The sequence below is a fragment of the Schistocerca gregaria genome, chromosome 2, assembly GCF_023897955.1.
Source record: "Schistocerca gregaria isolate iqSchGreg1 chromosome 2, iqSchGreg1.2, whole genome shotgun sequence".
NCBI classification, from domain to species: Eukaryota; Metazoa; Arthropoda; class Insecta; order Orthoptera; family Acrididae; genus Schistocerca; species Schistocerca gregaria.
Window position 1 is genome coordinate 715,756,848 of NC_064921.1, and position 24,477 is coordinate 715,781,324.

Consider the following 24,477-nt stretch of genomic DNA (forward strand, 5'->3'; position numbering starts at 1 on the left):
CGGCCTGTCGGGGCTGCTGGTGCCTCCATGTAGAGCTACCGCTTGGCCCGGGCTCCTTGCCGCTAACGAAGTGATTGCTTTTGGTGACATCATATGCAATAGCGACTGCGCGAATTGACGGTAGCTCGTACGGAAAGCAAGAGTAGCTGATGCTACCGAGGACTCGGCCGCGAGCTTGTCCGACGACTTCTTGGGCTCTTATTCGTGGTGGCATTCAGACAGGCAAGGGTGCTGTCGATTGTTGCGTACGAATGCGAAATACCTGCATTGTGCATTTCCGCAAAGTGATTTTTACGCCAAAGTTGTGATCGTCCTGCAAGTTGTGTCACATGTGGATCTCAGAGCTTAGCAGTTTCCGTGGTGTAGCGGTTATCACGTCTGCCTAACAGGCAGAAGGTCTCCGTTTTGATTCCGGGCGTAATCACTTTTTCGTCGCACTCAACAAGACACTTGCTACAATCTCTACTGTGAACATTTAAATCAATTTCAAACGTCCAACCACCAGGCTGCAGATGGCTCAAATGATACGTGAAACTCTTTCAGAACCGGCTACTTGGTTTTTGTGCTTACCTGGAGGGCAGGAAATGCGCGGAACAGCCGCCGGCATGCCGGTAGTCGCCACACGTTTGCACAAAACGCAAGGGCTCGTCCGGGATTTGAACCCGGGACCTCCTGCACCCGAAGCAGGAATCATACCCCTTTTTTTATTATTATTATTATTTTTTGTTTTCTTTTTTTTATTTTTTTTATTTTTTTTCAACTTTTTTTTGTTTTAATTTTTTTTTCCTCTATAAAGTAATTTCCCTTAAAAGCCGCTTAGGAAAATGGAACTAAAAAAACCCCTAAGTGCCACCGCCACTTTTCATCCTATAACAAAAAATCTGATCCACTTCAGGCGTTGGCTCCTGAGTAAACCCACCCCAGAGAGCTGTCTATATATCAGGGGAAATATGGGAAATCAAGGTTAGGGCTATCCTTTGCCACTTTTTTTTGTTACATGTGAATTCTAGTAAGTAAGTGTTACAAGTAAGTGTTACAACAACAAAGGTGGCATAAAAGAGTAATCCAGAAATAAAAACATAAATCACTGATGTAATTCCAACTAAAAGGTTCTTCAATATTGTAACTGGTTCCACTTGGAGCCTCGTCATCGTTATGTGATATCTCCAATTGCGCCTTTGAAGGGCATCTGCAACGGAGGCATTCAGCTTCGCTAGTGCCTCAAGGAAAACAGCATCCTTGCAGCAGCTTGTCTCTTCCTTCGCTCATGGCTGACAAGGCAGAACGTTCAGCCGTTTGTGTGATGCGGCACAGAACATTAACCGCTGCTCGGCACTCCCCAGCTGAGTGGGGGGTTAACGAAAACGCTGCGTAAATAATTTGCGAAGAGCGTACGGTATTTCGGTGTGCGTTCGAGGGCATTGTGAGCATTTTGCAGGAACCACCAGTAATCAAGCTGCTCTTTCTCTCCGTCGCGAAAGATGTAGGCGACTGTAAGTCCTTTGAACCATGTAAGCGCATGATATTTTGCAGCCGGAAAGTAAGTTCCATCGGGACAGAGTAGGGTCTGAGGGTCAATCATATCAGGTGTGACCCGGAGGTAACAAGCCAATATCTTCTGTGTTAGTCGCCAAACTCCGGACGATGATGCGCAAGTAAAACGATGTTCATCAGTATCCAAAAGGTGACAATCTGGGCAATAAGGGGAGTCTGCCAGTCCAATAGTGTGAAGTCGCTGTAGTGTGGCATATTTTTTGTTGGCAATCTGATACCACTTCGAACGCACCGTGGAGGACAGAAAGTTGTGGTGTATCGTTTTCCACACTCTTGGCCAGTGAACCGTAGGGTACTTGTTTTCCACCACGTTATGGGGAACAGCACGCAGAAGGTTGGTGTAAAAATCTTTCGCCTTTGGTGGACGCGTGGCGGAGAGGTTCGAGCTGACATAGCTGTAATCAAGAATGAAGGTCGACACATGGGAGAGCTGTGGTGCGACGTGCGCAACCGACACCGGCGGGACGTTAGAGACTGGCATCAGAACCTGTAGTAAACGACCCGTGAGAGAGGTATAAAGACTTTTCCATCGTTTCCTCATGTTGCTCATGTAAAGGCTAGCTGCTCTCGCCCTGACGTTGACCAATCCCAGCCCTCCTTTGTGCACTGGGAGGGTAAGAGTGTCGTATCGTACTTTAAAGATATGACCTGCGGAAACGTAGTAACTGAAGGCCGCTTGAAGCCGGCGACCTATCTGCAGCGGTAGTGGGAGGACTTGTGCCACGTGATTGAGTTTTGATGCCACGTAGAGGTTCAGGTATTCAACACGTTGTAGCTGGTTCAAGTCCCGGAGCAGGTTCTGTCGCACCATTGCGCGTATGATCTGTAATAACCGTCGGTAGTTTGCTGCAGCTGTTTTACGTACATCTTTCTTGAACGTGATTCCCAAATATCGCAGATCAGAAACTGGTGGGAGGGGAGCGAGGGCTTCCGGTCCGAGACCTCGCCCAATATCCAACGCCGCCGACTTGTTGATGTTCAGAAGACTGCCGGCGGCCTGTCCGTATCGCTCAATCCAGGTTAGTACGCTTTGAACTTCGTCATTGGAACGAACCAGCAGTAGCAGGTCGTCAGCGTATGTCCTATAGCGAAAGGTGACGTCCCGCAGCGTGATGCCAGATAGGCGGTGGTTAAGGCCCCCTAGGAGTGGCTCGAGTGCGATGGCATAAAGGTAGGTAGAAAGGGGACAACCCTGTCGTAGAGACCTCTTAATGGGTACTGGTCCTACCGTCCTTCCATTAACCTGGACGTGTGAGCTGGCTGCGGTCCAAAGACGCCGTAGGGTGTCGATGAGGCCCGGGGGGAATCCCATACAGTCCATCACTCGTAGGAGGAAGTTGTGGTGCACTCTATCAAAGGCGCGGTTGAAATCTACGGAGACGATCGCCGCTCTCAGACGGCACGCAGAAGCGATTGCTATTAAATCCCTGCAGTCACCGGTGGCCATGTGTATGTTGGCTTCTCCCCCCTGCGACGTCTGTTCAGGAGCGAGGATCATCGGCAAAGCCGTCTTAATACGGCTCGCCATAATCCTGGTGAAAATCTTGTAATCGGCGTTCAGCATTGTAAGCGGCCGATAGTCGTTAATCGATAGCCCTCCACCTGGCTTATGTACCGGTATGAGAAGTCCTTCTACAAACGCTGGCGGCACAACACAGTCTGGAGACGTAAGTTCGCGGAACATTATAACCCAGCGAGGCATCATGATGTCACGGAAAGTCCGGTAGAATTCGATGGGCAATCCATCAGGTCCAGGAGACTTATTGGCCGCACCTTTGTCCACGGCGTCTTCGACTTCTTCGAGTGAGATTTCCTCTGTTAGTGCATTCACGGTAGCCTCGTCGATAGTACGTGTTACCTGCTGTAACACTTCAGTAGTGGCCTCGTCATCGACGATTCTTTCCTTGTAAAGATGACGAAAATGATCCTCCACCGCCTTTACTATGGTTGCTTGGGTCGTACATAAGCGACCGTCGTGTGTCCTGAGTTGTGTGATTAAGTGTTGGCGTTGTCGGCGCTTATCCGCCACAACGTGATGCATAGTGGGTTCCTCCGCAAACGTTCGGTCGTGCCGTCGCGAGCGGACGACTGCACCTTCTAGTAGGCGCTTCGTCAATGATAGTATGTGAGCCTTGATTCTGCTTTGATCATGTTGTCTCTCCGGGGAAGGGGGTAAGGCGTCGAGGTCCCTGAGAGTCGCGTAGTAAAAATCGAGGGTCTGTCGATGCCACGCAGTCACGTCCTTGCCATATTGCATAAGTGTCCTACGGATTGCTGGTTTGGCACAGAGGAGCCACCACTCCAGGGTCGAGGCGTATCGAGGGTGGCGGCGTTCACAGTCAGTCCACGTTGCTGCAACTTGCCGACGGCAATCCAGGTCCTGGAGATGAGTTATGTTGAGCTTCCAAAAGCCATTGCTGCGCCAGACTTGTTGGGGGCGTAGGTGTATAGTGCAGATATAGGCACTGTGATCAGAATAGGCTTGAGGCCATAGTTCGGCGTCCACCACACCTTGTGTGAGATCTTGTGACACATATATGCGGTCGAGTCGGCTGGCCGAATGACTGGTAAGATGAGTGTGGCCAGAGCGGTTACCGTGGACTTTTTCCCACGTGTCGCACAAGTGAAGTTCTTGGATCATCGCACCCAGTTCCGGACAAGGCGTGTAATGTGGGATTTGGTCCTTGGGGTGAAGTACACAATTAAAATCGCCGGCGAAGACGCTGTGGTCGTATCGCCCTAGGAAAAGGGGGAGCGATATCTGTGGAGTAGAATCTGGCGCGGTCGTGACGTCTTGTGGTACCCGACGGCGCGTAAACATTAATGAATCGGGTGTTGAGTGCCGTAAATGCTATTCCTCGAGCGGAGGGAAGAAACGTGACGTCGGTAACTTCAATTCCTTCACGCACTAATATTGCCACTCCGGTATCTGCAGGGCTACCGGGCGTCACATGTGTGGTGTACCCGTAAAAGTGCGGGAGTGCCGTCGTTTTCGCTTCTTGTAGGAAAGCAAAGTCAACCCCCATGGCTCGTATGGTTTCTTTCAAAAGTTGGATCTTGACAGGAGAACTGATCATGTTGATATTCATTGTCGCCAGGCGGTAAGCCTGGCAACGAGTTGTTTGGGCGAGGTTATCCATAGTGAAGGTGGAGAGAAGCGAACATCGGAAGTGATGGCACCCCCCGCCGAACGCGGTCCTCCTTGTGCTGCTTATGCTGCGTGATCCGGCGGCGCCTCAGCTGGCCGCGGGTCGTGATCTTGTGTCTCAACGTCCTCGGCCCATGAAGCGGGCGCGGATGTCTGTTCATGGTCCATAGCCTCAGAATGTTTGATAGTAAGGGACCGGGCGACTTCGCTACCTGCACTGGTACCTTCCCGCTGCTCAATGTTTCTGTCAATGGGCCGATGGTCGAAAGCTGCACGTTTTTCTGTCTGTTCTGTAAGGTTGGAGTCAGTGGAAACAGCTTCAGCTTCGCGGCTGGCTTCTTGAGTGGTCAGTCGTTCTTCCCCGGCCGAATGCGAACCGCTGTGATCCGACACGGTCCGACGACGCCGCTTTCGGCGTTTCGGTGATCGCTGTTTCCGTACGTGGCCTTCATTGTCAGAAGACGGCACTGACTCATGCTCCGCCGGAACAAACGCTTCGGTCGGTACAATAAGGGAATCAATTGCCATCTTACTGGCGTCAATGTCTGTCGCGTTCGGTAGCTCCAGAGTCGTAGTGCTATTTTCCACCACTGGCCAGGTCGGCGGATCATCCAGGTCTTTGTCCGTGGAAAGTGATTCTTGTACCGCTGAAGCGGTCGGCCGTGTCTGTTGTGTGGAGAACGTCGTGAGCGCCGCCGCGTAAGTAACGGGTAGAATAGTCTTCGCCGCTGGTGGTGCAACGTCCTTCGGTGGGAGTTGTGTGATCCGACGCTGGAGGCACTCGGAACGAAGGTGACCTTCCTTACCGCATCCGGAGCACGTCTTCGGTTGGCCGTCATAAATAACTATGGCCCGGCATCCACCTATCTGTAGATAGGATGGCACGTGTCGTTGGAGATCTATGCGCACTTGGCGTACTCCATTGAGTACTGGATACGTCTTAAACTGGGTCCGTTTTTCAGCTACGTGTTCGTGTACCGTGCCGTAGGGGCGGAGCGCCGCTACAACTTCTGCCGCCGGGAGTTCAAATGGAAGTTCGAAGATGCGTATAGTCCGCAGTCCCATTGCGGCATGGCCGACCTCGACGTTGCCAACATTTCCATCTGCGTGGCAGAAGCGGAGTTCTTGTTTCATCTCTCGACGCACCTTGTCGCAAGAAGTTTCGTTTATGAGCTTTACATAGACCGTGCTACTGACGATCGAAAAGTGAATGCCGACAATGTCGGCAGCCGGGATCTTGGCTTCCTCTTTTAAAAAACGTTCGACTTCGAGCGCCTTTGGTCGGGTAAAGTCGTTCCGAAATGTGAATTTCAAGGTTGATCTTCTGTACTGGTTTGCCATGGTCTTGGAGCGCTACGGCGTCACGTTAGTGTCGGCCGAAGAAAGTAAACAAGGCGCGCGGGCCCTCTCTGCCAGCGGAGAGCACACACCGCACGTCCGCTTCGCTCGGCTGCGAGAGCCGCACTGAAACCCCTACACCAACGAGCCTTCTCGATGCACATGACTATCGCCTCCGTTCTTGGTATCACCGTGCAGAGCTGCTGCTCACCCAGCGTTCTCCCTGGCTGTTGCGGTTTGATTGTTTTTATCGTTGTCTTTTACTATAGCAACTTCTAGAATCGGACGGAGCTCGTAGCCGATGCCCTTGCTTACGCAGGAAAAATCTGTTGGAGCTACGGTTTTCCAGGTAGTACAACGGCAAAACCGTCGTTTCCGTGGTGTAGCGGTTATCACGTCTGCTTTACACGCAGAAGGTCCCCGGTTCGATCCCGGGCGGAAGCACGACGTTTTTTAAACCCGTTTCGGATTCCATTTCCGAGATAACGTCACGTCTGCGTGTGCGGGATAATAAATGTCGTGTGCTACACCGATATCGCCTCATTTTACTGTCAAATGCTCTTGCTCCCATAGTGCACCGGTATTCAGTAACTCAGAACGCTCGTAGCTCCATTCTGGCCTGCAAAATTTAGTATCCATTTCTTCAAGACTACTTCAAGTTCGCTTCATACTGGCTTTCCTGATCTCTTTGCACTCGCCTTGTCACAACTCTGTTGAAGTGTGAACGTAACTAATAGTGAGAAACTCTTAACTACGCTCAGTCTTGTATCCCACTCTTTGGTTGACGTTGTCGCTAATCAGATGAAGGTAGACTGCTCCACGATTGAGCTTCGTCTCCACTCACGGTGCACACGTTCTGCAAAGACAACCTTTGTTTTCCGTTGCATGCAAGATTACTGTCGGCTCTTCTACAGAAATCGACCTATGTAATTTACTGGTATCAGATTCTTGCCATATCAAACGGTCCCTTCATGACCGTAGGGCCACACACAGCGTGCTGCGGCACGCATCTGTTCTTCATTGCAGAGCTACAAACGTGGGTGAGCTCCACCTACTCTTCAGCACGGTCAAAACGGTAGGGCTCGTCCGGGATTTGAACGCGGGACCTCCTGCACCCAAAGCAGGAATCATACCCCTAGACCAACGAGCCACTTGCCGGTGGCAGTGAAGGTAATCCCAAGCAGTCCAGCTCCGAGGAACACAAACTTTCATGTAAATCAGAAAGAAAAGCGCTTTCTGAAGGCAGCGCCCACCACTGATGGAAAGAATTTTAAAGGCAATGAATGTAGAGTGAATAATTTCATCGCGCTCTGCAGATGAACAGACGGTGGTGTTTCACTTTCGTCATGTGCTTTCTTAGCATCAAGGGAAGGCAAATGCACTAAACAAAAGAACACCGGGAATCCGAAACACCAACTCATAACGAAGCAATGATCATCTACGAAGAGCCAACTGTATGTGTCGCTCCACCACGCAACTTTTTTTGATATCGTTTTACCTAAATTTCCATTACCTGTTCGTTACAAGAATACCGTGTGGCTTTCAACTGGTCTGCTTCGTCCAGCAGCGATAGTAGTAACTAAACCGACCACAGTATCATTAAAAGTAGGTCAGACACAAAAGTCGGAGTTGCTCTGTAGCTCATGTTATTCTGCTTTCAAATGCAATTGTATGGCTGGGAGTAGGGGCGTACTCCTGTAATGCAGGCGTCCGGGAGGCCGTTTCTGTGGGAGACATCTGGGAACAACTACAGACACGGCCGTTTCATTAGCCCAGGAACGACCGCGATGCTCTTATCGAGCTCTGCAGATTGACCGGACTGCAGTGCGGAATTTTCTGTTAGTGGTGGCTCGGGGTTAAGAGAAGTCGGGAGGTGTGAGCAAAACTACATCGGGAAACCGAAACAGACGACTCATAACGAAAAGATTGCGGAATGTACTGCAAAAGCAAACGTTGGAGAAGACGAACTCTGAAGCCGTCGGTGCTTTAACAATCATTCCGTGCAGCAACGATAATCTGGGAACAGCGAAGGGTGGGTTCCGCTCGACCACACAACAAATTTTATATAATGTTCTACTTGTTCTAAATTTGCGTTTCCAGATCATCAGTAAAATACTGTGTGATTTACACCTGGCTTGCTTCTTCCAAAAGCGATATTAAGAAATACATCGACTGCAACGTCATTAGGGGTCGCGGGTCCGGGCGCCGGCGCGCCAGCGGCGGCCTGTCGGGGCTGCTGGTGCCTCCATGTAGAGCTACCGCTGGGCCCGGGCTCCTTGCCGCTAACGAAGTGATTGCTTTTGGTGACATCATATGCAATAGCGACTGCGCGAATTGACGGTAGCTCGTACGGAAAGCAAGAGTAGCTGATGCTACCGAGGACTCGGCCGCGAGCTTGTCCGACGACTTCTTGGGCTCTTATTCGTGGTGGCATTCAGACAGGCAAGGGTGCTGTCGATTGTTGCGTACGAATGCGAAATACCTGCATTGTGCGTTTCCGCAAAGTGATTTTTACGCCAAAGTTGTGATCGTCCTGCAAGTTGTGTCACATGTGGATCTCAGAGCTTAGCAGTTTCCGTGGTGTAGCGGTTATCACGTCTGCCTAACAGGCAGAAGGTCTCCGTTTCGATTCCGGGCGTAATCACTTTTTCGTCGCACTCAACAAGACACTTGCTACAATCTCTACTGTGAACATTTAAATCAATTTCAAACGTCCAACCACCAGGCTGCAGATGGCTCAAATGATACGTGAAACTCTTTCAGAACCGGCTACTTGGTTTTTGTGCTTACCTGGAGGGCAGGAAATGCGCGGAACAGCCGCCGGCATGCCGCTAGTAGCCACACGTTTGCACAAAACGCAAGGGCTCGTCCGGGATTTGAACCCGGGACCTCCTGCACCCGAAGCAGGAATCATACCCCTAGACCAACGAGCCTTCTCGATGCACATGACTATCGCCTCCGTTCTTGGTATCACCGTGCAGAGCTGCTGCTCACCCAGCGTTCTCCCTGGCTGTTGCGGTTTGATTGTTTTTATCGTTGTCTTTTACTATAGCAACTTCTAGAATCGGACGGAGCTCGTAGCCGATGCCCTTGCTTACGCAGGAAAAATCTGTTGGAGCTACGGTTTTCCAGGTAGTACAACGGCAAAACCGTCGTTTCCGTGGTGTAGCGGTTTTCACGTCTGCTTTACACGCAGAAGGTCCCCGGTTCGATCCCGGGCGGAAGCACGACTTTTTTTAAACCCGTTTTCGGATTCCATTTCCGAGATAACGTCACGTCTGCGTGTGCGGGATAATAAATGTCGTGTGCTACACCGATATCGCCTCATTTTACTGTCAAATGCTCTTGCTCCCATAGTGCACCGGTATTCAGTAACTCAGAACGCTCGTAGCTCCATTCTGGCCTGCAAAATTTAGTATCCATTTCTTCAAGACTACTTCAAGTTCGCTTCATACTGGCTTTCCTGATCTCTTTGCACTCGCCTTGTCACAACTCTGTTGAAGTGTGAACGTAACTAATAGTGAGAAACTCTTAACTACGCTCAGTCTTGTATCCCACTCTTTGGTTGACGTTGTCGCTAATCAGATGAAGGTAGACTGCTCCACGATTGAGCTTCGTCTCCACTCACGGTGCACACGTTCTGCAAAGACAACCTTTGTTTTCCGTTGCATGCAAGATTACTGTCGGCTCTTCTACAGAAATCGACCTATGTAATTTACTGGTATCAGATTCTTGCCATATCAAACGGTCCCTTCATGACCGTAGGGCCACACACAGCGTGCTGCGGCACGCATCTGTTCTTCATTGCAGAGCTACAAACGTGGGTGAGCTCCACCTACTCTTCAGCACGGTCAAAACGGTAGCGCTCGTCCGGGATTTGAATCCGGGACCTCCTGCACCCAAAGCAGGAATCATACCCCTAGACCAACGAGCGACTTGCCGGTGGCAGTGAAGGTAATCCCAAGCAGTCCAGCTCCGAGGAACACAAACTTTCATGTAAATCAGAAAGAAAAGCGCTTTCTGAAGGCAGCGCCCACCACTGATGGAAAGAATATTAAAGGCAATGAATGTAGAGTGAATAATTTCATCGCGCTCTGCAGATGAACAGACGGTGGTGTTTCACTTTCGTCATGTGCTTTCTTAGCATCAAGGGAAGGCAAATGCACTAAACAAAAGAACACCGGGAATCCGAAACACCAACTCATAACGAAAAGATAGCGGAATATACTGCAAGCAAAACTTCCAAACACGACTCCTGAAGGCGTCGGTGCCTTAAGAATTATTCCGTGCAGCAATGATCATCTACGAAGAGCCAACTGTATGTGTCGCTCCACCACGCAACTTTTTTTGATATCGTTTTACCTAAATTTCCATTACCTGTTCGTTACAAGAATACCGTGTGGCTTTCAACTGGTCTGCTTCGTCCAGCAGCGATAGTAGTAACTAAACCGACCACAGTATCATTAAAAGTAGGTCAGACACAAAAGTCGGAGTTGCTCTGTAGCTCATGTTATTCTGCTTTCAAATGCAATTGTATGGCTGGGAGTAGGGGCGTACTCCTGTAATGCAGGCGTCCGGGAGGCCGTTTCTGTGGGAGACATCTGGGAACAACTACAGACACGGCCGTTTCATTAGCTCAGGAACGACCGCGATGCTCTTATCGAGCTCTGCAGATTGACCGGACTGCAGTGCGGAATTTTCTGCTAGTGGTGGCTCGGGGTTAAGAGAAGTCGGGAGCTGTGAGCAAAACTACATCGGGAAACCGAACAGACGACTCATAACGAAAAGATTGCGAGATGTACTGCAAAAGCAAACGTTGGAGAAGACGAACTCTGAAGCCGTCGGTGCTTTAACAATCATTCCGTGCAGCAACGATAATCTGGGAAGAGCGAAGGGTGGGTTCCGCTCGACCACACAACAAATATTATATAATGTTCTACTTGTTCTAAATTTGCGTTTCCAGATCATCAGTAAAATACTGTGTGATTTACACCTGGCTTGCTTCTTCCAAAAGCGATATTAAGAAATACATCGACTGCAACGTCATTAGGGGTCGCGGGTCCGGGCGCCGGCGCGCCAGCGGCGGCCTGTCGGGGCTGCTGGTGCCTCCATGTAGAGCTACCGCTGGGCCCGGGCTCCTTGCCGCTAACGAAGTGATTGCTTTTGGTGACATCATATGCAATAGCGACTGCGCGAATTGACGGTAGCTCGTACGGAAAGCAAGAGTAGCTGATGCTACCGAGGACTCGGCCGCGAGCTTGTCCGACGACTTCTTGGGCTCTTACTCGTGGTGGCATTCAGACAGGCAAGGGTGCTGTCGATTGTTGCGTTTCCGCAAAGTGATTTTTACGCCAAAGTTGTGATCGTCCTGCAAGTTGTGTCACATGTGGATCTCAGAGCTTAGCAGTTTCCGTGGTGTAGCGGTTATCACGTCTGCCTAACAGGCAGAAGGTCTCCGTTTCGATTCCGGGCGTAATCACTTTTTCGTCGCACTCAACAAGACACTTGCTACAATCTCTACTATGAACATTTAAATCAATTTCAAACGTCCAACCACCAGGCTGCAGATGGCTCAAATGATACGTGAAACTCTTTCAGAACCGGCTACTTGGTTTTTGTGCTTACCTGGAGGGCAGGAAATGCGCGGAACAGCCGCCGGCATGCCGGTAGTCGCCACACGTTTGCACAAAACGCAAGGGCTCGTCCGGGATTTGAACCCGGGACCTCCTGCACCCGAAGCAGGAATCATACCCCTAGACCAACGAGCCTTCTCGATGCACATGACTATCGCCTCCGTTCTTGGTATCACCGTGCAGAGCTGCTGCTCACCCAGCGTTCTCCCTGGCTGTTGCGGTTTGATTGTTTTTATCGTTGTCTTTTACTATAGCAACTTCTAGAATCGGACGGAGCTCGTAGCCGATGCCCTTGCTTACGCAGGAAAAATCTGTTGGAGCTACGGGTTTCCAGGTAGTACAACGGCAAAACCGTCGTTTCCGTGGTGTAGCGGTTATCACGTCTGCTTTACACGCAAAAGGTCCCCGGTTCGATCCCGGGCGGAAGCACGACTTTTTTTAAACCCGTTTTCGGATTCCATTTCCGAGATAACGTCACGTCTGCGTGTGCGGGATAATAAATGTCGTGTGCTACACCGATATCGCCTCATTTTACTGTCAAATGCTCTTGCTCCCATAGTGCACCGGTATTCAGTAACTCAGAACGCTCGTAGCTCCATTCTGGCCTGCAAAATTTAGTATCCATTTCTTCAAGACTACTTCAAGTTCGCTTCATACTGGCTTTCCTGATCTCTTTGCACTCGCCTTGTCACAACTCTGTTGAAGTGTGAACGTAACTAATAGTGAGAAACTCTTAACTACGCTCAGTCTTGTATCCCACTCTTTGGTTGACGTTGTCGCTAATCAGATGAAGGTAGACTGCTCCACGATTGAGCTTCGTCTCCACTCACGGTGCACACGTTCTGCAAAGACAACCTTTGTTTTCCGTTGCATGCAAGATTACTGTCGGCTCTTCTACAGAAATCGACCTATGTAATTTACTGGTATCAGATTCTTGCCATATCAAACGGTCCCTTCATGACCGTAGGGCCACACACAGCGTGCTGCGGCACGCATCTGTTCTTCATTGCAGAGCTACAAACGTGGGTGAGCTCCACCTACTCTTCAGCACGGTCAAAACGGTAGGGCTCGTCCGGGATTTGAACCCGGGACCTCCTGCACCCAAAGCAGGAATCATACCCCTAGACCAACGAGCCACTTGCCGGTGGCAGTGAAGGTAATCCCAAGCAGTCCAGCTCCGAGGAACACAAACTTTCATGTAAATCAGAAAGAAAAGCGCTTTCTGAAGGCAGCGCCCACCACTGATGGAAAGAATATTAAAGGCAATGAATGTAGAGTGAATAATTTCATCGCGCTCTGCAGATGAACAGACGGTGGTGTTTCACTTTCGTCATGTGCTTTCTTAGCATCAAGGGAAGGCAAATGCACTAAACAAAAGAACACCGGGAATCCGAAACACCAACTCATAACGAAAAGATAGCGGAATATACTGCAAGCAAAACTTCCAAACACGACTCCTGAAGGCGTCGGTGCCTTAAGAATTATTCCGTGCAGCAATGATCATCTACGAAGAGCCAACTGTATGTGTCGCTCCACCACGCAACTTTTTTTGATATCGTTTTACCTAAATTCCATTACCTGTTCGTTACAAGAATACCGTGTGGCTTTCAACTGGTCTGCTTCGTCCAGCAGCGATAGTAGTAACTAAACCGACCACAGTATCATTAACAGTAGGTCAGACACAAAAGTCCGAGTTGCTCTGTAGCTCATGTTATTCTGCTTTCAAATGCAATTGTATGGCTGGGAGTAGGGGCGTACTCCTGTAATGCAGGCGTCCGGGAGGCCGTTTCTGTGGGAGACATCTGGGAACAACTACAGACACGGCCGTTTCATTAGCTCAGGAACGACCGCGATGCTCTTATCGAGCTCTGCAGATTGACCGGACTGCAGTGCGGAATTTTCTGCTAGTGGTGGTGTGAGCAAAACTACATCGGGAAACCAAAACAGACGACTCATAACGAAAAGATTGCGGAATGTACTGCAAAAGCAAACGTTGGAGAAGACGAACTCTGAAGCCGTCGGTGCTTTAACAATCATTCCGTGCAGCAACGATAATCTGGGAAGAGCGAAGGGTGGGTTCCGCTCGACCACACAACAAATTTTATATAATGTTCTACTTGTTCTAAATTTGCGTTTCCAGATCATCAGTAAAATACTGTGTGATTTACACCTGGCTTGCTTCTTCCAAAAGCGATATTAAGAAATACATCGACTGCAACGTCATTAGGGGTCGCGGTTCCGGGCGCCGGCGCGCCAGCGGCGGCCTGTCGGGGCTGCTGGTGCCTCCATGTAGAGCTACCGCTGGGCCCGGGCTCCTTGCCGCTAACGAAGTGATTGCTTTTGGTGACATCATATGCAATAGCGACTGCGCGAATTGACGGTAGCTCGTACGGAAAGCAAGAGTAGCTGATGCTACCGAGGACTCGGCCGCGAGCTTGTCCGACGACTTCTTGGGCTCTTATTCGTGGTGGCATTCAGACAGGCAAGGGTGCTGTCGATTGTTGCGTACGAATGCGAAATACCTGCATTGTGCGTTTCCGCAAAGTGATTTTTACGCCAAAGTTGTGATCGTCCTGCAAGTTGTGTCACATGTGGATCTCAGAGCTTAGCAGTTTCCGTGGTGTAGCGGTTATCACGTCTGCCTAACAGGCAGAAGGTCTCCGTTTCGATTCCGGGCGTAATCACTTTTTCGTCGCACTCAACAAGACACTTGCTACAATCTCTACTGTGAACATTTAAATCAATTTCAAACGTCCAACCACCAGGCTGCAGATGGCTCAAATGATACGTGAAACTCTTTCAGAACCGGCTACTTGGTTTTTGTGCTTACCTGGAGGGCAGGAAATGCGCGGAACAGCCGCCGGCATGCCGGTAGTCGCCACACGTTTGCACAAAACGCAAGGGCTCGTCCGGGATTTGAACCCGGGATCTCCTGCACCCGAAGCAGGAATCATACCCCTAGACCAACGAGCCTTCTCGATGCACATGACTATCGCCTCCGTTCTTGGTATCACCGTGCAGAGCTGCTGCTCACCCAGCGTTCTCCCTGGCTGTTGCGGTTTGATTGTTTTTATCGTTGTCTTTTACTATAGCAACTTCTAGAATCGGACGGAGCTCGTAGCCGATGCCCTTGCTTACGCAGGAAAAATCTGTTGGAGCTACGGTTTTCCAGGTAGTACAACGGCAAAACCGTCGTTTCCGTGGTGTAGCGGTTATCACGTCTGCTTTACACGCAGAAGGTCCCAGGTTCGATCCCGGGCGGAAGCACGACTTTTTTTAAACCCGTTTTCGGATTCCATTTCCGAGATAACGTCACGTCTGCGTGTGCGGGATAATAAATGTCGTGTGCTACACCGATATCGCCTCATTTTACTGTCAAATGCTCTTGCTCCCATAGTGCACCGGTATTCAGTAACTCAGAACGCTCGTAGCTCCATTCTGGCCTGCAAAATTTAGTATCCATTTCTTCAAGACTACTTCAAGTTCGCTTCATACTGGCTTTCCTGATCTCTTTGCACTCGCCTTGTCACAACTCTGTTGAAGTGTGAACGTAACTAATAGTGAGAAACTCTTAACTACGCTCAGTCTTGTATCCCACTCTTTGGTTGACGTTGTCGCTAATCAGATGAAGGTAGACTGCTCCACGATTGAGCTTCGTCTCCACTCACGGTGCACACGTTCTGCAAAGACAACCTTTGTTTTCCGTTGCATGCAAGATTACTGTCGGCTCTTCTACAGAAATCGACCTATGTAATTTACTGGTATCAGATTCTTGCCATATCAAACGGTCCCTTCATGACCGTAGGGCCACACACAGCGTGCTGCGGCACGCATCTGTTCTTCATTGCAGAGCTACAAACGTGGGTGAGCTCCACCTACTCTTCAGCACGGTCAAAACGGTAGGGCTCGTCCGGGATTTGAACCCGGGACCTCCTGCACCCAAAGCAGGAATCATACCCCTAGACCAACTTTTTTTTTTTTTTTTTTTTTTTTAACCACTTTTGTTTCTCATTTTTTTAAAGCCAGGTATCCTAGCCACTTTTCCTTTAGTCTGGCGCCTTGGACCGCTTTTTATTGTTTTTTATAAGGATGCATATCAGGAGGCGCATGACGGGGACAAAGAGGGCAGGGGTCAAAGAACTCGAGGCCTGGCCACGATGCCCCCACCATCACTCCCACCGAATGGCTCCTTCAGTGCATTTTAATTGTTATAGAAAAGCGGGTATAGTCGTGTATATTTTTCGCCTGCTCTCTTTATTGTGGTAAGGAGCACTGATTGTACGACATCTGGGGGTGAGATCCCATTGCAAAGCCGTCATTCGAGTTTTCAGTCAACAGACATTCGAGTAAGAAACATGTGATTATACTGCAATATACAGCGAGCATTTATGAGACACTTATTGGGGGCAGACGTAACATGAATGGATAAAAGAAGAGGCATTTCCTTCATCTTGAACGTAGATTTATACTTCACTTCTTCATTACCCCTAAAATAGTACATTTAGTGCTAGACTGTGCGCTTTAACCAACACCTATTCGTTCGAATAAAATGATCAACATGTTTCCATACATTTTCCTGTGGTCTGCATATTGCTGAATGTTGCTGTACTCCATTTGCATAAAAAGCTTGAATTCCGTTTCGTCGTCACCACCTATTTTATTGATAATGTAATGGACAAACTGTCCCATTAACCAGTGTATTGCATTATTTTTGGTTTTCGGGTAATATTTAGTTTCAGGTCTGAAAAGCACCATAGGAGTAATGGAATTGGGTGACGTTCGTTGCAGTAGTGCAAGACTTTTCCTGAGCCAATGCCAATTGTTGAGATTTCCAGCACACGTAAATCTATGAATCACAGTGTCAACTAGGTTACATTTCTGACATAAGGGGGTTTCAGCTTTCCCAATTTTATAAAGCCGCTCGTTGGTGCTGACAATATTATTGACGGCTTTGTACCATGCCGTTACCACATCTGAATTGAGCCCGTTAAAACTAATATTCTCCCAAATTGCATCCCAGTTGTGACTCATATATTTCGTGGCAATTTTATTTTGTCCTTCATATTGTTGTCTTTGTCTCATGATATCTCTGGCTGTAATGTGCAGTGAAGTTCTGAGTTTCTCGTTAACATAGCTCAATTCTGTGTATAAGATCCTAACGTATCGCAGTCGGGGGTTAATTTTTTGTACGTCTGCCGGTGGTTGAAGGCTTTCTGGTTGGACACATTTAAACAATTGTGTAGTAATACTGCCGGGGTTGGCGTGAAATATGTTTAAAGACCTTTTTATGAAAAGCGCAGAAGCTTTATTGCGTATGTCCACCAGTCCGAGGCCTCCATTTCTAGGATGTAAAGTCGCAGTTCTTAGGTTAACCCTGAAGATTTCCCCCTTCCATAAGAAATTTGCAACCCTCGACATTATTTTCTGAGCTATCAACTTCGGCAAGGGAAAAACTTGTGCCATATAGAATGCCTTTGAGAGAATGCATAAGTTAATGAACCTGACCCTCTGAACCTGGTTCATAAGTCGTTGTGAGTTCTCAATAAGTCCCCCTTGAATCTTTGTTAAAACCTCTTTCCAATTGAGGGCTGTCATCCTCATTGGACATGCCGTCAGGATTGTCCCCAGGGTTTTATGTGTGGTAACTGACTTCGCCCAATCGATTTGTATCCGTTCAACACCCCGCATTCCCAGGATTGTACTTTTATTTTCGTTTGTTGTCGCACCCGATGCGTGGCAGTAGTTTTGAAGAATGGCCCCTAGTCGAATTACATCATCTTGCCCTCTTATGACGACACCAACATCGTCAGCATAGGCTCTCACTACAGTTTTCCTGCCAGTTATAGTTATGCCCTTTAACCTTTCATGAACACTTCTTAAAAAGGGCTCTAACGACACAACAAACAAAAACATAGATAATGGACTTCCCTGTGGGATGCCACGGTTTATTTGAATTTGCCGCGTCAGCTGACAGTTGACAGCTAATTTAGCGTTCAGACCAGTAGCAACGTTTTTTATAACATTAACTGTTTTGTGGACGAGTCCCATTTTTGTCAGTACCTCAAATAGGAAGCGGTGATTCACCGAGTCGAAAGCCTTAGTAAAATCTATAAAAAGTAAAGCACATTTGATATTAGAAACCGATGCTAAGGCGATGATGTCTCTATATTCAGAAATCGTATTAAAAATACTTCTATTTGCTGCACATGACTGATGTTGACTAATTAATTTGTCGGTCAGAGGGGAAAGTCTCTTTTTTAAAATCCTGCATACTATTTTGTAGTCAGAGTTTAAAAGTGAAATAGGGCGGTAATTGTTTAAACTTTTCGTCCCTTTGTTTTTCGGTAGAAGTACAATTTTGCTGTCTTTAAAATCTGCAGGTATCGTCTGCTCGTTAAAAATCTCATTGACAATGCATGTAAACGTGTCACCAATTAAAAACCAGAACTTTCTGTAAAATTCTACAGGGAGTCCGTCGGGTCCAGCAGATTTATTCATCGGGGACTTGGTTATTGTCTCACGAACCTCTTCGTTACTGACTTCAGAAATGATTTCGTCGTTTTCAGAACTTGTCAACTGTGGGGATAAAACACTGAGAAACTCTTGCAGAGACCCCTCGTGAGGTGGGCTGGAGGAATATAATGCATAGTAGTACTGGTATACTGCATTTAGAATCTCCTTCTGAGACGTCAGTGTTGTCCCATTGGGGGTTTTAAGTTCACTAATAACAGTGCGTCGCCTATTCTTTGCATGCCGAAGCAGATGATATAAGGATGTTGTTTCATCATCTACCACCGACTTCGCCTTTGACTTCAGTTTTAAACCTTCCATCTGTTGTCGTTTAATGGCGAGTAATTTCGCTTTGGTGTGTCTGATGTCTTGTAATCTAATGGTTGACACGTTTGCCTGTTCATAGAGGTCTCGCAACAAACTGTAATAAAATTCCATACTGTTTTTTAACTCCCACGCTCTTTCTCTGCTGTATCTGATACACACTTTTCTCAGTCTCGGCTTTGCAACCTTAAGCCACCAGTCTAATACTGTGGGGTGCCTCTCGATCGATCGCAGACATAAGGTCCACGCATCCGATACCGCGTCTGCCAAATCTTGCTCTTTTAAGAGAGAAACATTTAGCTGCCACTGGTTCCTAAAAATCTGAATCGGCTGTGGAGCTAAATTAACGCACGCCTTCATACTGCAGTGGTCACTAAAATATACAGGTACGATTTCTGAATTTAGTAGACATCTTTCCAAGTTTTGGGAAACATAGATTCTGTCTATTCTACTGCGCGAAGACTGTGTTATATACGTATATTCAACCTTCGTTGGATATTTTAGTTCCCATGCGTCCTTTAGTTTTAGGTCGATTACTAGGCGTTTAAGTTCTAAAGAACCGTTAAAATGTGGTTGTTGATCTTTACGATTTAACACGCAGTTAAAATCACCGCCCATTATAAAACTGTTTGGGTTTCGACGTAAGAAATATATAAGTTCTTCTTTATAAAATGCTGCCCTGTCCTGTCTATTACTATTTCCTGAGGGCGCGTATAAGTTAATCAATGTGGTACCTAAAACGTTAATACTAATTGCCCTCCCAGATTCCAACCGCTCCACTTGAGATACGGGAATCCCTTCCCTGAGCAGAACCGCTGTTCCTGTATGTGTGTCACAAGATACGTTAACAATTGCGGTGTATCCTGGTATTACAAATTCCGTCGTTACAACCTCCTGTAGCAAAGCGATATCGGTTCCAGAGTCATACAAAAATTCCTTGAGAGCAGCTAGCTTTAATGAGGTTCGAATTTTATTTATATTGATCGTTGTGATAGAGTATGCTTGCATCCCTAACTTGCTATTGGCCACGGACAAAGTTGGTCAAAAAAAAAAAAAAAAAAAAAAAAAACTGTTCTACTTTTGGTATGCTGAAATCCGGTTTAGAACTACAGTCATTCAGAACTTGGTAGCAGTCCTAGTAACACGGTCGCTAAACGTTAGTTTGTCTGCCATTGTCATCCCGCGCCTTAGTACTGAGGGGCTGTTCTACATTGAGTGTGTCAGGAGGCTCATCTGGAGCACCTTCTCTGACAATTTCATATCGTATATTTTTCTGTGATTTTACGTCCGACTTGTCCGCTTTTTGTTTGGCTTGGGTGCGAGAAACAGTAAGATTCGGTTGTGGTTTTAGCGTACGGCGGTGGACGCCCTGAAAACCCTACGAGCCACTTGCCGGTGGCAGTGAAGGTAATCCCAAGCAGTCCAGCTCCGAGGAACACAAACTTTCATGTAAATCAGAAAGAAAAGCGCTTTCTGAAGGCAGCGCCCACCACTGATGGAAAGAATATTAAAGGCAATGAATGTAGAGTGAATAATTTCATCGCGCTCTGCAGATGAACAGACGGTGGTGTTTCACTTTCGTCATGTGCTTTCTTAGCATCAAGGGAAGGCAAATGCACTAAACAAAAGAACACCGGGAATCCGAAACACCAACTCATAACGGAAAGATAGCGGAATATACTGCAAGCAAAACTTCCAAACACGACTCCTGAAGGCGTCGGTGCCTTAAGAATTATTCCGTGCAGCAATGATCATCTACGAAGAGCCAACTGTATGTGTCGCTCCACCACGCAACTTTTTTTGATATCGTTTTACCTAAATTTCCATTACCTGTTCGTTACAAGAATACCGTGTGGCTTTCAACTGGTCTGCTTCGTCCAGCAGCGATAGTAGTAACTAAACCGACCACAGTATCATTAAAAGTAGGTCAGACACAAAAGTCGGAGTTGCTCTGTAGCTCATGTTATTCTGCTTTCAAATGCAATTGTATGGCTGGGAGTAGGGGCGTACTCCTGTAATGCAGGCGTCCGGGAGGCCGTTTCTGTGGGAGACATCTGGGAACAACTACAGACACGGCCGTTTCATTAGCTCAGGAACGACCGCGATGCTCTTATCGAGCTCTGCAGATTGACCGGACTGCAGTGCGGAATTTTCTGCTAGTGGTGGCTCGGGGTTAAGAGAAGTCGGGGGATGTGAGCAAAACTACATCGGGAAACCGAAACAGACGACTCATAACGAAAAGATTGCGGAATGTACTGCAAAAGCAAACGTTGGAGAAGACGAACTCTGAAGCCGTCGGTGCTTTAACAATCATTCCGTGCAGCAACGATAATCTGGGAAGAGCGAAGGGTGGGTTCCGCTCGACCACACAACAAATTTTATATAATGTTCTACTTGTTCTAAATTTGCGTTTCCAGATCATCAGTAAAATACTGTGTGATTTACACCTGGCTTGCTTCTTCCAAAAGCGATATTAAGAAATACATCGACTGCAACGTCATTAGGGGTCGCGGGTCCGGGCGCCGGCGCGCCAGCGGCGGCCTGTCGGGGCTGCTGGTGCCTCCATGTAGAGCTACCGCTGGGCCCGGGCTCCTTGCCGCTAACGAAGTGATTGCTTTTGGTGACATCATATGCAATAGCGACTGCGCGAATTGACGGTAGCTCGTACGGAAAGCAAGAGTAGCTGATGCTACCGAGGACTCGGCCGCGAGCTTGTCCGACGACTTCTTGGGCTCTTATTCGTGGTGGCATTCAGACAGGCAAGGGTGCTGTCGATTGTTGCGTACGAATGCGAAATACCTGCATTGTGCGTTTCCGCAAAGTGATTTTTACGCCAAAGTTGTGATCGTCCTGCAAGTTGTGTCACATGTGGATCTCAGAGCTTAGCAGTTTCCGTGGTGTAGCGGTTATCACGTCTGCCTAACAGGCAGAAGGTCTCCGTTTCGATTCCGGGCGTAATCACTTTTTCGTCGCACTCAACAAGACACTTGCTACAATCTCTACTGTGAACATTTAAATCAATTTCAAACGTCCAACCACCAGGCTGCAGATGGCTCAAATGATACGTGAAACTCTTTCAGAACCGGCTACTTGGTTTTTGTGCTTACCTGGAGGGCAGGAAATGCGCGGAACAGCCGCCGGCATGCCGGTAGTCGCCACACGTTTGCACAAAACGCAAGGGCTCGTCCGGGATTTGAACCCGGGACCTCCTGCACCCGAAGCAGGAATCATACCCCTAGACCAACGAGCCTTCTCGATGCACATGACTATCGCCTCCGTTCTTGGTATCACCGTGCAGAGCTGCTGCTCACCCAGCGTTCTCCCTGGCTGTTGCGGTTTGATTGTTTTTATCGTTGTCTTTTACTATAGCAACTTCTAGAATCGGACGGAGCTCGTAGCCGATGCCCTTGCTTACGCAGGAAAAATCTGTTGGAGCTACGGTTTTCCAGGTAGTACAACGGCAAAACCGTCGTTTCCGTGGTGTAGCGGTTATCACGTCTGCTTTACACGCAGAAGGTCCCCGGTTCGATCCCGGGCGGAAGCACGACTTTTTTTAAACCCGTTTTCGGATTCCATTTCCGAGATAACGTCACGTCTGCGTGTGCGGGATAATAAATGTCGTGTGCTACACCGATATCGCCTCATTTTACTGTCAAATGCTCTTGCTCCCATAGTGCACCGGTATTCAGTAACTCAGAACGCTCGTAGCTCCATTCTGGCCTGCAAAATTTAGTATCCATTTCTTCAAGACTACTTCAAGTTCGCTTCATACTGGCTTTCCTGATCTCTTTGCACTCGCCTTGTCACAACTCTGTTGAAGTGTGAACGTAACTAATAGTGAGAAACTCTTAACTACGCTCAGTCTTGTATCCCACTCTTTGGTTGACGTTGTCGCTAATCAGATGAAGGTAGACTGCTCCACGATTGAGCTTCGTCTCCACTCACGGTGCACACGTTCTGCAAAGACAACCTTTGTTTTCCGTTGCATGCAAGATTACTGTCGGCTCTTCTACAGAAATCGACCTATGTAATTTACTGGTATCAGATTCTTGCCATATCAAACGGTCCCTTCATGACCGTAGGGCCACACACAGCGTGCTGCGGCACGCATCTGTTCTTCATTGCAGAGCTACAAACGTGGGTGAGCTCCACCTACTCTTCAGCACGGTCAAAACCCGGGACCTCCTGCACCCAAAGCAGGAATCATACCCCTAGACCAACGAGCCACTTGCCGGTGGCAGTGAAGGTAATCCCAAGCAGTCCAGCTCCGAGGAACACAAACTTTCATGTAAATCAGAAAGAAAAGCGCTTTCTGAAGGCAGCGCCCACCACTGATGGCAAGAATATTAAAGGCAATGAATGTAGAGTGAATAATTTCATCGCGCTCTGCAGATGAACAGACGGTGGTGTTTCACTTTCGTCATGTGCTTTCTTAGCATCAAGGGAAGGCAAATGCACTAAACAAAAGAACACCGGGAATCCGAAACACCAACTCATAACGAAAAGATAGCGGAATATACTGCAAGCAAAACTTCCAAACACGACTCCTGAAGGCGTCGGTGCCTTAAGAATTATTCCGTGCAGCAATGATCATCTACGAAGAGCCAACTGTATGTGTCGCTCCACCACGCAACTTTTTTTGATATCGTTTTACCTAAATTTCCATTACCTGTTCGTTACAAGAATACCGTGTGGCTTTCAACTGGTCTGCTTCGTCCAGCAGCGATAGTAGTAACTAAACCGACCACAGTATCATTAAAAGTAGGTCAGACACAAAAGTCGGAGTTGCTCTGTAGCTCATGTTATTCTGCTTTCAAATGCAATTGTATGGCTGGGAGTAGGGGCGTACTCCTGTAATGCAGGCGTCCGGGAGGCCGTTTCTGTGGGAGACATCTGGGAACAACTACAGACACGGCCGTTTCATTAGCTCAGGAACGACCGCGATGCTCTTATCGAGCTCTGCAGATTGACCGGACTGCAGTGCGGAATTTTCTGCTAGTGGTGGCTCGGGGTTAAGAGAAGTCGCGAGGTGTGAGCAAAACTACATCGGGAAACCGAAACAGACGACTCATAACGAAAAGATTGCGGAATGTACTGCAAAAGCAAACGTTGGAGAAGACGAACTCTGAAGCCGTCGGTGCTTTAACAATCATTCCGTGCAGCAACGATAATCTGGGAAGAGCGAAGGGTGGGTTCCGCTCGACCACACAACAAATTTTATATAATGTTCTACTTGTTCTAAATTTGCGTTTCCAGATCATCAGTAAAATACTGTGTGATTTACACCTGGCTTGCTTCTTCCAAAAGCGATATTAAGAAATACATCGACTGCAACGTCATTAGGGGTCGCGGGTCCGGGCGCCGGCGCGCCAGCGGCGGCCTGTCGGGGCTGCTGGTGCCTCCATGTAGAGCTACCGCTGGGCCCGGGCTCCTTGCCGCTAACGAAGTGATTGCTTTTGGTGACATCATATGCAATAGCGACTGCGCGAATTGACGGTAGCTCGTACGGAAAGCAAGAGTAGCTGATGCTACCGAGGACTCGGCCGCGAGCTTGTCCGACGACTTCTTGGGCTCTTATTCGTGGTGGCATTCAGACAGGCAAGGGTGCTGTCGATTGTTGCGTACGAATGCGAAATACCTGCATTGTGCGTTTCCGCAAAGTGATTTTTACGCCAAAGTTGTGATCGTCCTGCAAGTTGTGTCACATGTGGATCTCAGAGCTTAGCAGTTTCCGTGGTGTAGCGGTTATCACGTCTGCCTAACAGGCAGAAGGTCTCCGTTTCGATTCCGGGCGTAATCACTTTTTCGTCGCACTCAACAAGACACTTGCTACAATCTCTACTGTGAACATTTAAATCAATTTCAAACGTCCAACCACCAGGCTGCAGATGGCTCAAATGATACGTGAAACTCTTTCAGAACCGGCTACTTGGTTTTTGTGCTTACCTGGAGGGCAGGAAATGCGCGGAA

At 48.2% G+C, this 24,477-nt stretch overlaps 12 non-coding genes across 12 annotated transcripts; 5 read left to right on the forward strand and 7 right to left on the reverse strand.

Moving 5' to 3' along the window:
* Positions 1-6,411: 6,411 nt before the first annotated feature.
* Trnav-uac (transfer RNA valine (anticodon UAC)) lies at positions 6,412-6,484 on the forward strand. Its single transcript has one exon. It is a non-coding gene; the product is annotated as a tRNA-Val (tRNA).
* Positions 6,485-7,118: 634 nt separating this feature from the next.
* Trnap-ugg (transfer RNA proline (anticodon UGG)) lies at positions 7,119-7,190 on the reverse strand. Its single transcript has one exon. It is a non-coding gene; the product is annotated as a tRNA-Pro (tRNA).
* Positions 7,191-8,901: 1,711 nt separating this feature from the next.
* Trnap-cgg (transfer RNA proline (anticodon CGG)) lies at positions 8,902-8,973 on the reverse strand. The gene has a single exon. It is a non-coding gene; the product is annotated as a tRNA-Pro (tRNA).
* Positions 8,974-9,194: 221 nt separating this feature from the next.
* On the forward strand, positions 9,195-9,267 carry Trnav-uac (transfer RNA valine (anticodon UAC)). The gene has a single exon. It is a non-coding gene; the product is annotated as a tRNA-Val (tRNA).
* Positions 9,268-9,902: 635 nt separating this feature from the next.
* Trnap-ugg (transfer RNA proline (anticodon UGG)) lies at positions 9,903-9,974 on the reverse strand. The gene has a single exon. It is a non-coding gene; the product is annotated as a tRNA-Pro (tRNA).
* Positions 9,975-11,736: 1,762 nt separating this feature from the next.
* Trnap-cgg (transfer RNA proline (anticodon CGG)) lies at positions 11,737-11,808 on the reverse strand. Its single transcript has one exon. It is a non-coding gene; the product is annotated as a tRNA-Pro (tRNA).
* Positions 11,809-12,029: 221 nt separating this feature from the next.
* Trnav-uac (transfer RNA valine (anticodon UAC)) lies at positions 12,030-12,102 on the forward strand. The gene has a single exon. It is a non-coding gene; the product is annotated as a tRNA-Val (tRNA).
* A 635-nt stretch (positions 12,103-12,737) lies between these two features.
* On the reverse strand, positions 12,738-12,809 carry Trnap-ugg (transfer RNA proline (anticodon UGG)). Its single transcript has one exon. It is a non-coding gene; the product is annotated as a tRNA-Pro (tRNA).
* Positions 12,810-14,574: 1,765 nt separating this feature from the next.
* On the reverse strand, positions 14,575-14,646 carry Trnap-cgg (transfer RNA proline (anticodon CGG)). The gene has a single exon. It is a non-coding gene; the product is annotated as a tRNA-Pro (tRNA).
* Positions 14,647-14,867: 221 nt separating this feature from the next.
* On the forward strand, positions 14,868-14,940 carry Trnav-uac (transfer RNA valine (anticodon UAC)). Its single transcript has one exon. It is a non-coding gene; the product is annotated as a tRNA-Val (tRNA).
* Positions 14,941-21,685: 6,745 nt separating this feature from the next.
* On the reverse strand, positions 21,686-21,757 carry Trnap-cgg (transfer RNA proline (anticodon CGG)). The gene has a single exon. It is a non-coding gene; the product is annotated as a tRNA-Pro (tRNA).
* Positions 21,758-21,978: 221 nt separating this feature from the next.
* Trnav-uac (transfer RNA valine (anticodon UAC)) lies at positions 21,979-22,051 on the forward strand. Its single transcript has one exon. It is a non-coding gene; the product is annotated as a tRNA-Val (tRNA).
* The last annotated feature ends 2,426 nt before the right edge of the window (positions 22,052-24,477 follow it).